This window comes from Pleurodeles waltl, chromosome 3_1 (assembly GCF_031143425.1).
Source record: "Pleurodeles waltl isolate 20211129_DDA chromosome 3_1, aPleWal1.hap1.20221129, whole genome shotgun sequence".
Classification (NCBI taxonomy): domain Eukaryota; kingdom Metazoa; phylum Chordata; class Amphibia; order Caudata; family Salamandridae; genus Pleurodeles; species Pleurodeles waltl.
In genome coordinates this window covers 224,773,761-224,782,756 of record NC_090440.1, presented here as the reverse complement: position 1 = coordinate 224,782,756, position 8,996 = coordinate 224,773,761, and the positions used below count along the sequence as shown (strand labels likewise).

The following is an 8,996-nucleotide window of genomic DNA, read 5'->3' as shown; positions in this document are numbered from 1 at the left end:
CCAAAAAGGCAGGAAGTATGTGAAACAAATTTACAATTTAGCAGCATAAGAAGGCTACACTTACTTTAAAAGCGGAAAAATACAATAAATCCAGAAATGTCACTTAAAAGTGAAACAGTTACATTTTAAAACATCTTTTACTAACCATTTTTCTTTTAAAGTGAATGCAAACAAATGAAGGAAAAGGTCATAGCAATGTAGGTTCCCGGGCTGCAGATATAAGATCTCACCACTGTCTATATCACTAAAGATCAAGATGGCAAGGACATTCACACTCACAACACAAACAGGACCCCACATCCTGATCATGTCTGTCAAAATCTTTTTCCTCCGCATTAACTACAGTAAGATGCTCTTCTTTACTGACACTCTCCTGAAGTGATGATATTAATCCCTTTAAATAAGTCCTTATAAGAGGGGCAAACAAACCGAGTATCCATTATCCAGCTGTAACATACATCACATCTCTTATTTTTGAGGCATTATACCAGCATTCCAACTCACAACCTTTATTACCATTAGATCCAGGAGTCATTGAACCTACCATTGAACGTTTCTTAACTCCAGCTTCTTTCAGGGCAGCCCAGTCTCACCTTGAAAAGAAGTACAGACCTCTAGATCAAGATACGTAGTTTTATTACATGGCCACTCCTCCTAATTCCATAGAAGAGATTCCAAAAGACTGGCATGAAAACTGTGTCACAAACTCCCAAAGTCAACCTCCATTTTTAAACATTGTGTCAGCCTGTATACCTTTGGTCCATATTCAAGTCTTTCTCAGAACTTGTGAAGTTTCACTTTATCTAAAACATGACTTTTTTATATTATCGGGTGACACACGTTTCCAGAATCTATGCAATATCTCAGTTTCACGGTTTGAGAGTACATGTGTAATACAAGCATGCAGTCAGAGTTAAGGTATTTTCAGTCTGCTGGTTTATAGCATGTACATATCCGATTTTTTTTACATTTTCCACTATATTTGACAGTGTAGGCTAAATGTCAATGGTCAATCCTATATAAAACCTTGAATTGATCACTGAATTCAAGTAGGATTCACACCAGGGTATCACAAGGTGTCCTCCGAAACTGCAGAAGCATCCACTTTTATGCTAAGAGTCAATCTATTGATGAGGGGAGCTGAGCCCAGCTGATTGTGTGTTGCCTTTCTGAGGGAACATCCTCTCCATCTCAAGTCTGATATCCCAGGCTGATCTGCTGTGAACAGGTATGCAGAGCATTGGGCCCCGAGTAACTCTAGAGGCAAGCTAGCTATTCCATACTCACTTAGTGTAGCACATAGAAATAGCTTTAGGGTGGTAGGCTTCTAGGAACATTCTAAATATGTTAAAACTATTCATTTTATTTTCGCTGCTTGCAATATGCATGAAGTGCTATTTTCATTGTATTTGGTGTGGTTTTTACTCGTACTAAGCAACAGGATGAGAGTCTTGAAATAAAATGTAGTGTCTTTTTCCTAGTACTGCGCTTGAGTGTGCTATTCTAAGACCAAATGTTGGCTTGAATTACCACTGCTTCCCTGAACCCTTAAGGAACTGTTTATATCCAAGAAAGCATAGACACCACATGAGCAGGAAGGCTCAGTGGGTTGTGTAGGGCTGTACTAAATTGGACTTCCCTGATCAAGAGATGGTGCACTTAACTTTCACCCTGCATCAAAACCTTGTAAACCTGGACCAGAGCCTCAAGTTGAGCAACAGTCTTAGAGAGATTTTAAAAAGGTTATTATGTTATCCAAATAGGTCATCAGAACTGCGGCGAATACATGATGTCTAGCAGGCTATAGCTACTGTCAATGCTTGATCTTACATAGTTTTTCGTGGCTGAGACTCACGGGTCTCAAACCTAAGGTGCTTCACCGAATCTTGAACCGTCTGTTTTAAGGGAACAGGATATTGGGTTCTCATGCTGATGGTTAAATGTCTCAGATGAAAACTGAATTGGATACTTTGTGAGAAGCTGAAAACAAGAGGACAGAAACCACTCTTACAAACTGTATGACCAACGGTATTACCCACTACAAGAGCGCCGACATCTACAGCAACTTTGACCCCCAACCCACCCACCTCGATCACCCCAAAACCCATACTGCCAGTCCCCTCCCATAGGATTACCGAATGAAAGCAGCTTTCTACTGAAGACACCCTCTCCATCATGGCCTCCATCCACTCAAGGTCACCCACGGTCCCCTGCCCTCACCGTTTCTACAACCTAGGCGGAGAAACAATCAGAGCCTCATTCACAGAACTCCACAGCCACTGTCCCCAGCGTCTGGAAGCAGCTGAGGTCAAGCCCCTCCTGAAGAAACCCTGAGTCGACCCCACTGAGCTCAGAAACTCCCACCCCATCTCGCTCCTCTCATTCCCCACCAAAGTCTTCAAAAAGGCCATCAAGCACCAGCTCACGGACTACCTTAAACACAACAACTTGCTCAACCCATCCCAATCTGGATTCTGACCCAATCATAGCATTGAAACCTCCTCAATCTCAGCTACCAACGAGATCAGGCACCTAATCGACCTAGAGGCAACAGCGACCCTCGTCTTCCTCAACTTATCCGCAGCCTTCAACACCATGTCACACCACACTCTCATAACCAGACTTCACAGCATTGGCGTTCAAAACACGCACTCAGCTGGATCCGCCCCCTTCCTCTCTGGTCGAACACAGAGGATCCTCCTCCCTCACTAAGTCTCTGCACCCAAAGACATCATCTGTGGCATCACCCAGGGCTCCTCCCTCAGCCCTGCAGTCTTCACTGTCTATATGACTCCACTGGCAGACATCACCCATACCCACAGACTCAACATTGTCTCCTATACAGACGATACCCAGCTCGTCCTATCCCTCTGAGACCGTACCTCCACCACACAAACCAACTTCCAAAATGCTATGATGGACATCGCCTCCTAGATGAGGACCAACTGCCGCAAGTTCAATTCAGACAAAACAGAGATCCTCATCTTCGGGTACAATCCCTCCCCCTGGGTCGACACATGGTGGCCAGCCACCCTCTGTCCCCCATCCACCCACACCCACCAATCACACAAGCATCCTCTGGATTATCCTAGACACCCAACTGAGCATGAAGCAACAGATCAACACCGTCTCTTCTGCCTGCTTCCACATCCTCTGCACGCTCCGCAAGGTAATGGATCCCCACCTCTACCAGGAAAACAGTCACCCAGGCCCTCATCTCCAGCCAACTCGACTACAGCAACGCACTCTATGCCGGAACCATTAAACAGCTCCCAAGAAGAACCAGCATCACCCGCCCCCCCCCACCTCAGGGCCCTCCACTGGCTCCCCGTCTCATGCACGCATACAAGGCCCTCCCCAATGCTGGATCTGCCTATATCATCAACTGACTCTCTTTCCACCAACCAACCAAAGATCTGCGCTCAGCCTCCCTTACCCAGGCCTACATTCCCCGCATCTGCAGCGAACGCTACGGAGGTCGCTCTTTCTCCGATCTCAACTCCATATCCTGGAACAACCTCCACCTGCGCACCTCCCCTTCCCTGAAGGATTTCAGAAAGCAGCTGAAAACCTGACTCTTCCACCGCCAGCAACAGACTGACAAGATCTACAGCATCCCCCCCACCCCTGGAGACCAGCTGGGTTGAGAAGCTCGCACTATATAAGACCACGTTGATTGATTGATTGACCCTTATAGCTCAAGCCCCTCAATGGCCTCAAGGTCAACTGCAACATCAGAGGCAACATCAGCAGAGGGCCCACCAGAGACAGTGGAGATCATCAGCAAGCTGCACCAGCTACTAAACCCACTACTGTTATCCACTTCGGTAGGAAGGAAGCATATCATCTTACCCTGGAAGAGTGGAAATCCATAACCAGTGACAAATGGGTTTTGAAAATTATGCAAAATGGATACTGTCAGTTTCAGATATTCTCCACAAGCAGTCCCACCAAAGACGTTATCCCTTTTACGTTGGGAAACACTCCAGCAATAAGTCTCTATTCTCTTGCTACAAATGGGTGTGGAGAAGGTCCCAACTCCTCAGAACAGAATGCAGATTTATTCCTGTTACTTGGATAAAAAATGGACTGAAGAACACATGTGCATCAGATCTATCTCCAACCCTGTATAGACTTTGGAGATGCTTATTTTTACATACCAATACCCAAAAAACATTAAAATGCTCAGAGGTTTTGTAGTGGAAAAGGACCAGTACCAACTCAAGGTCCAACGACCTTTTCAAAATGCATGGCAGTTGTTCCATCACATCCCAGGAAGTTGAAGATCTTGGTCTTCCTCTACCTAGACAATTAGCTAATCAAGGCGGGAACGTTTCAGCAAGCATGCGATCATTACCAGATTGTGATTGCTACTGTCAACTGATTTTCCTGCACATTGCAAGGAATTGGGTTGTTGGATGGCTGAGGTGTCAGGTGAACCACAAAACGTCACTAAATTAACCTGTGCTTAGCCCGGGGTATCTTGGCAGAAAATAAGCAGTGGGGCTTAAATTACAGGCAATGTTTAAAGTAGTTATGCAGCACATAAACAGTATTAAATTGAAAACACAACACAAGAAAAATCCCACACAAATTTGAAAAATAGAATACATTTAAATAAATTATTTGAAACCAAAACAACAGAAATCCAGTCGGTAGAACTGGAGTTATAACTTTTTGATGTTTTTAGTCAAAACTAGCGCCAAAAAGATCAAAGCACCAACCACGGACAACTAGTCACGCAAGATTGGGTGCCAGTCAAAAAAAAATTGGCCAATCACGATGGTTCAAATACAAGAAGTGGATTGGGCCTGGCCACCGTTTACCTTCGAACTTGGAAGAAATTTTGAAGAAAATGTTTTGAGCAGGTAAAGTTCAACAGGGCAAAGCTGCAGGAGGTGTCCAAGGCGGGAGCACCGTTGCAGGATAGTCTTGGGTTGACGCTGCAGTAAAGATTTCTACATTCGTACTAAGTCACTTTTCTTGGAAGTTGAAAATCTCCAGCAGGATGTGGCAAAGGGCTGTACCTGAACACAGTTCCACAAAGTCAGATACCCCTTTGGTGAAGGGCTTAGCAGGATTTGCTGCTGCAGAGAATAATGTAGTGGTCAATCCGCCTTGTGATGCACCTTGGACACCTAGACGAGCAGGTTGGCCCCTGTCCTTCTGGTCCTCAAAGCAGTTTTTGAACAAAACATTACTAAGTCCTCAGTTTTGGGATTTGGCCACCTGGGCACCTTTAGCAGCACAACCAAGGGTCCAGGATTTGTGGGAAACCGATTGTGGTTTCAGGGCTCACCCAGGCTGTGTCCAGGTGCAGGTGCAAGATCGTGGGAGCCTTTTCTGTACCTGTGGCTCTGTACAGGAGGCCATCAAAGTAGTCCTTGGAGTCACTCTTTTGTCCTAGTTTCAGTAGAAGATGCAGGGCTCCACAGCAGGGCTGGCTTCTGAAGGTTCACTGCAGGCTCCAGGAAGCAAAGCAGTCTTGCAGTGCACAGCAGGTCACAGCACCAGGCAGTCTTCTGAGAGTCGTTCCACAGGTCCATAAATGAACTGAAGGGTTGATGCCTGAGGCCCATTTTATACCCTGATGCTCTCCTTCTGATAGGTGGGAGAAGCTTCTAGACAATGGCTTTGAAATGCACGGAATTTCCTGACTCCCCCACCCTGGCTCCACGCTGGCTGAAGTGACAGTGTGGAGGTAATAGATCCTTTGTGTGAAGGCAGAACACCCCCTATTCAGCTGTAAGTGGGGCTTTGTTCTGCTCCACGCCCGATCCTGCCAGTAGATGGCCCATTCAGGCACACCTAATCCCTCTATTGTGTGACTGTCTGGGAGGAATCCACAAAATCAGTCAGTTACACTCAGTCATGTGACCCAAGACAATCTGCGGGTATGAAAGGGCCAAGGGCAGACAAATGCCAATTTTCTAAAAGTTGCATTCTCAAAATTGTAATAAAAACCCAATTTTACAGTTAAAGAGGGGGTTTCAGTACAATTCCAAATACACCAAACATGATATAGTTACCTGCTCCCAATGGAAAATTGCAGCTTATTGAATGTAATAAGGATTCTCCAATGTTATTCTATGGGAGGGTGAGGCCTCACAGTAGTGAAAAACAAATTCAGGAGTTTTTCACTACCAGGGCATGTAAAACCTAAATGTACATGTCCAACATTTTAACAACAATGCACCTTGCCCTGTGGGCTACCTAGGGCCTACTATGGGGTGACTTATCTGCAGTAAAAGGGGAGTTTAAGGCTTGGCCAGGAGATTTCCTTGCCAAGTCGACATGGTGGTTTAAAACGCCATCCAGGCTGCAGTGGCAGGCCTGGGACACGTTGTTAGGTGCTACTTAAGTGGGCGGCACAATAAGAGCTACAGGCTCCTTGGTAACATTTAATTTACAGTTCCTGGGTATATGGTGTATCACTTTACAAGGGACTTATAGGTATAGAAAATAAGCCAGTTGAGTATAAGCCAATTTAACCATGTTTTAGGGAAGTGAGACCAAGCATTTTAGATCCTGTTAGCAGTGGTAAAGGGCACAGAGTCTTAAGGCCTACAAAAATAATTTCAGCAAACTAGAGAAAGAAAGGCAAAAGGTTTGAAGGAAGGCCACCTTAAGGCTGACAGGTCTAATACATATCAATCACTAAAAATAGATTTCCAATCCAGTGCAATCTCTATACTACCTGAGAGCTGTTTTGGACACTGGAAACAGAAAAATACGTCCTTCAGAAATGTTATTTTCTGAAGAAAAAAGCCCGTCCAAAAGCGAGACAAATAATGTCTCTGCTACATTCAGTGGCTCTCTGCATCTTCCTGATGCATGCTTGAATATGATACCACAGCAACAATATCTGGATGATCATTGGAACCAGTTTTCAGGCAAATGGGAAGACAAATTATCACCATAGGCTGTGCAGCTGGTCAGTTACCTGTGCCTTCCAGAGAACTTGCTTTGTGGAATGAGCCTCCATCAGAACATCACAGTGCAAACACTAGTAATGGATGCCCTTTATCGGGTTGGGCTGCTCACATGGATCATTTTCACATTCAAGGCATTTGGGCCCATATTTATACTCTGTTTGCGCCGGATTTGCGTCATTTATTTTGGTGCAATTTTTTTGTACGTGAAAACCTACCTTGCGCTAATGTCATGCAAGGTGGGAATTCCTGTGCAAAAAATGACTCTAAGGCATGTGCACCTTATTTATCCTCCGGCGTCAAAATGTCGCACAGGAGGAGGCGGGCCTTAAAGCATGGCGCCAAGCCGTATTTGCGCCATTACGCCTGGGTCAGGGCAGGCGTTAAGGGACCTGTGGGCTAATTTCCATGGTGGGAGACCATGGAAGCAGTCAATAGGTGCCCTTCACTGCACCCAGGGACACCCCCTGCCACCCTCGCCTATCCCTGGAGGACACCCATTATTGGGAGGACCCATCCATGGTGATTTCAGGTAAGTGTTTTTTAAACTTTTTTTTTGTGGCGTGGGGGGGCCTAACTTGGGCCCCCCTACATGCCACTGGACCCAGTGGCCATGCCCAAGGGACAGGAGTCCCCTGGGCATGGCCATTGGGCAGGGGGGCATGACTCCCGTCTTTCCATGGGGGTTGTGCATCAAAAAACGGCGCTAGTCAGGTTAGAGCCAATATTTTTGACTCTGACCTGACTTGCACCATTCTTTGGCGCACAACCCCCAGTCTTCCCTTCGCCTCCGCTGCCTAGTTACCATCATTTATTTTGACGCTAACCAGGCCGCAGCACCGGCTTCCGTCATTCCATAAATAAGGCACCCGGCTGGCGCGTCGGAATGGCGTTAGCCGGCGTTAAACTTTTTGACGCAAATCTGCACTAGCGCTGATTTGCGTCAAAAAGTATAAATATGGGCCTTGGTGTCTGAAGGAACAGACATATTTTACTAGGATTTCATTTCCAGAAAAAGTGCACACACTGGTGTCGAAAATTCAAAGCAGGTTAATGCCCCAAAAAATCTCACATCCACATCTACCATATGCTCTTCAAGGCATGCACTTCTTGCTGAACAACCAGGTTTATGATGACAAAATTAAAGTGGCCGTTATCTCCCCACTTTGTTAGCTATTAGCAATACGTCCATTTTTCATTTCAAACATATTCTAGCCTTCAGTGGTCTTTAAAAATGGAGAGCAGTGAGATTCTGTGCCTCACAGTTTGACTGAGGGAAGAATATACAATTCTGTTTAGGAACCTAATTACTTTTAGTTTTGAATTTGCCACGCAGTGTCACTGTCACAAAAGTTGGGCTATTTTTCCATAACCCCCTCTTCTAGCATCATAATCTTGCCGATCTCATCTCAGAACTGGCCACCAGATCTTCCACAACCAAACTCTGTACCTTTTCTGAAGTCTGCACCCTAGTCAGTCTTGATTATTTGACCATCCAGCCTTGTACCATTGACATACCCAATACAGTTTTCTGCCTCCACGCTTAAATAGTCTTCTACAAAACAGAAGCCACAAGCAGTTTTCTTAATTTTGTCCAATCCCATGACTGTCTTCTTTACATCCCTGCTTTTGCATAGAGTTCATAAATGTGTTCTTCTGTTGTGTAGAAAGAAAGAGGCCCTACATGCAGAGTACTGTTGTGTTTCTGAAAACTTTCCTGATCATATCTTTTACCTCTGAAGTGCTGTTCTGATACTCACTGAGCTTGATGTAGGTATCACTCTTTAGTGGGATGAGCTTCATATTTATGCCTCCTTGCTCAACTCCAGATCGGACATATCACATCAGCCTGCTAGAGTTGAGGGAGGTAGACCTAGCCCTGATGACTTCCTGTCCATTCTACTGGGTGGACTCCCTGCTTGTCCAGAAGTACAACACAGCAGAAAGAGATGAGATCTAGAGTGATGTCCATGGAAGATCAAGCAGTCTGGAGGTGGTTAATAGCCAGAAGGGTCAGAATTGCAGCACTCTAGTTCCCAGGAATCTGAAATGCTGAATCCAAGA

General features: G+C 45.4%; 1 pseudogene; it reads right to left on the bottom strand.

The window, feature by feature from the left end:
* Window positions 1–8,276: 8,276 nt before the first annotated feature.
* On the bottom strand, window positions 8,277–8,735 carry LOC138283180 (nuclear cap-binding protein subunit 2 pseudogene; annotated as a pseudogene).
* Window positions 8,736–8,996: the final 261 nt, after the last annotated feature.